Consider the following 4,094-nt stretch of genomic DNA (forward strand, 5'->3'; position numbering starts at 1 on the left):
GAGCTTTGGGAGGATATCAAGAATGTCGTCCAAGAAGAATGCAAAAGATTATTACAAAGACTGAAGAGGAAGAAAAGACCAAGATGGATATCATGTGAGACTCAGAATATCGCTTTACAATGCTGAGAAGCCAAAGCTAAAGGAAGAAATCAAGAAATTAAGGAGCTGAACAGAAAACGTCAAAGGGTAGTTCTGGAAGACAAAGAAAGGTATTATAATGAAATGTGCAAAGAACTGAAGTCAGAAAATCAAAAGGGCCAAATTCACTCAAAATTTCTTAAGGTGAAAAAATTGCAACACAAATTCATATGATGAGTGACAATACTAAAGGATATTTTGGGCAGAGTGTTAAATGATCCAAGAAGCATTAAAAGAAGATGGAAGGAGTATACAGTCACTGTACTAGAAGGAATTGGCTGGCACAGAAGAATTTCATTACACAATGTACGAGCAAGAGTCTGTGGTGATTAACGAAGAAGTTCAGGCTGCTCTGAAAGAATTGGCAAAAAGTAAGTTTCCAAGAATTGAAGACATACCAATTGACATATTTCAGTAAACAGACGCCGCCAAGGATTTGCTCACTAAGTTGTGCCGAGATATCTGGAGGAGAGCCAACTGGCCAACTGATTGGAAGAGATCGATATTTGTTCCCATTCCAAAGGAAGGTGACCTGACAGAGTACGGGAATTTTAAAATAGTATCCTTAATATAACATGCAAGCAAGATTCTGCTGAAAAGTATCCAAAACTGACTGGAGCAGCAAGTCAACAGAGAACTGCCAGATGTCCACGCTGGGTTTAGAAGAGGCCATGGTACATGGGATATTATAGCTAATGTTAGATGGATCTTGGCTGAAAGCAGAGTTCTAGAGCAATGTCTATCTGTGTTTCATTGACTATGCAAAGGCTTTTGACTGTTTGGCTGACTCTGAGAAGAATGGTAATCCCAGAACATTTGATTGTGCTTATGTGAAACCTATACATTATGTGAAACTAAGAGGTAATCATCAGGACAGAGGAAGGAGACACTGCATGGTTCAAAATCAGTGATGGTTTCTCCATACCTTTTCAATCTACGTACAAAACAGATGATCCAGGTGTTTGTGCTGTGTGAGGAGAAACGTGGCATCAAGATTGGAGGAAGATTCATCAACAATCTGCATTATGCAGATGACACAACCTTGCTTGCAGAAACTTAGGGGGACCTGAAGCGTCTGCTGCAGAAGGTTAAGGACTGCAGCCTTCAATATTTTTGAAGCTAAACACCAAGAAAACGAAGATTCTCACCACTGGGCCAATTGACAGCTTCATTATGCATGATGAAGAGATTGAGATTGTTAACAGTTTTTGTTTACTTAGTTCCACAATCAACACTCTTGGGAACATCAACAATGAAATCAAGAGCCAAATTGCACTGGGAAAGTCATCTGTTAGAGACCTCTCCAGAGTATTGAAAAGCAACCTCATCAGTCTAGAGACTAAGGTGCACCTGATCCAGGCCTTAGTCTTCACAATTACTTGCTACGCATCAGAAAGCTGCACAATGAATAAGGGGTGTTAGAACGAGAATTGATGCCTTTGAGCTGTGGTGCTGGAGAAGAGTATTGGATATACCATGGACTGCCAGGAGAACAAATCGGTTTGTCCTGGAGAAGATGAAACTGCGATGCTCGTTGGAGGCAAGGATTCTGAAATTTTGTCTGACATACTTTGGACATGTCATAAGGAGAGACCAGTCCTTGAAGAGGGTGGTCATGTTTGGGAGGGTGGAAGGACAGTGCAAGAGAGGAAGACCCTCGATGAGATGGACAGATTCACACTGAGGTAATGGTGGTAGGTGTGTAAGAGACAATAAGGCTGGCACAGGATAAAGCTGAGTTTATGGCTCTTGTATATACGGTCACTATGAGTCAACAACAAGCAACAAGCTCCTAGATGGCACATAACAACAACAACATCTTTTAAAAATGTGATCATAATTTTGCTGGGTGTAGGTTGTGAATGTGAAAGACAATTTTAAACAATGGATGGGAAGAATTTGAAGGGGGAAAGTTCATGGCGTATTCAGAAACATTTGGAAAATAGTAAGTTGTCTCAAATATGGCATGAGATGAGGCCAGAATAATGGGCTGGACAATTGTGAAGACATTGGTTGAATTCTGTAAGCAGGGAAGGAACATCAAGGCAATAATCTGTAAATTCATGTGCTTGTTTTAGGAAAATGTGGCAATAAAGCTAACCCATTCCAATACAGAGTAAACCACCTCAGTAGTAATAAAAATTAATTTGAGGAGAGAGATATTGAAGTCTGGAAGACCAGTTAAATACATTTTATATTACTTCAACATAGTAAGATTCTGAACCAGAGAACACATTTTATTAATTAATTGTTGTAGAAAATGTAGGATTTGAAGAACAAAGAATCAGAAAAGAAAACAAGGTTTTTAATGTAGGCAATAGTTATTGTTTTGTTGTTATGTGTCTTTGTGTCAATAGTAGGTAAAAACAAAATTAACTGAAAGAATAAAACAGATAAAGGTTTTGGAGAATTTGGCTTGAGGCAGATTGGAGATATCTGCATTAGAAAGTTTGTAATTATTATAAATACACATTGGTTTTATCCCGATAGGCAAGTGTAGAGTTAGAACATTAGAGTTATAGGTCACAAAGACCAAAGTGTAGTGAAAGCATGGAAGGAAGTAAAACCTCAGAGGGATATTTCGGGTAAGTCAACACCAACAGAGGTTGGGCTTAAGAGGGCTGGTTCCCAACCTCTGAGAATGTGTCAGGTCAGTGGTCCTAGTCCTCCTTGGCTTATTCCTGTCTCCTCAGGCCATTGAAGACTTTTCATGACATTTCTGGCTAAATCCCTGCAGATTGTGTGACCCACACTTTTTAGTAAAAACATCAGGTCCTAATGAAGTTCACGTCAATAAACTGAGAATAAAAATAGTAGAGCATCCTCCCTTAACAGTTTGGTTCCATTTTATGCCTGAAAATTGAATTTGTTGTATTTATATTTGTTCTGAGTGCCCTCCTTCCACAGAATTCAGTATGTAAAAGTACTGCTTTTTATAAACCTAGAACTAAAATCTGTGATGTTTTTCTATTGAAAATAAATAAAAGCATTTCACACAGTTTAGACAGATAGCTTATCTTAAGGTTAATATTTCCTTAAATCTTTTCATCACAATTAATAAGTGGTCCCAAAATTGATGAGAAATGTGTCTTTCTACTTAACATCTTGGCATCATTTTTCTGTATTCGTTATTGATCACTTCTTAAGAATTAAATTACTACTTCGGTAGTAAAGTACAAGTGTTATGAATATGTTACCTCTTGGCTCAGGAAGATCTCAGCATCGATACTGGCCTCAAAATTTGCTTTTGCTAATACCAAATTGATGGCATTGACACAAATACTTAAGCTGTGCTTAAGTTATTTATTATTTCTACTTCTACTTGTTCCTTGAAATATTTCTAAAACTATGACTATTTAAAATGCTAGCTACTACACAACTCCTGTGAGTGATATCTAGGAGTTACAAAGGATAAAACACATGAATTCATTCATAGACATAATAATACTAAACCTTTATAACACATTTATGTCATAAAAAGTTAAAACAAATTACTACGGCATTGCTCCAAAAATAATATTTTTATACAAAGAGGCTAGTATAAATTAAATCTGAGGGGTAGAAAATCACATGAGACATTAGTTTTAGGGACAGAGGTAAATCATAAAATTCTAGGGGTGTCTTTCTCAAAACATTTTTTCCAGGATGTTGATAGACATGCAACATAAAAAGCTCTCCTAGCACTGATGACAATCTTAAGAGCCTTCTCAAAACGTATAATACACTCATGTGTAGCAAAACTTTTACGCAGGAAAGAGCATTTCTTATTAAATAGGCTGACTATAATAAGGGATAGTCTTAAAGTTAGTGGACAGCATTGATTTCACAGATAACATTGTAGAACTGACCTCAAGTTATTGGAAATATTTTCTCAGCAAAGATGGAGAAGTTCTTTGGATTGCATCCTACTTCATTTCTCTAAACATATGTATTAATAACAGACAGATGTCAGTTCT

This window comes from Elephantulus edwardii, unplaced genomic scaffold (genome assembly GCF_000299155.1).
Source record: "Elephantulus edwardii isolate Elephantulus edwardi_28Jun2011 unplaced genomic scaffold, EleEdw1.0 scaffold00043, whole genome shotgun sequence".
Taxonomy (NCBI): Eukaryota; Metazoa; Chordata; class Mammalia; order Macroscelidea; family Macroscelididae; genus Elephantulus; species Elephantulus edwardii.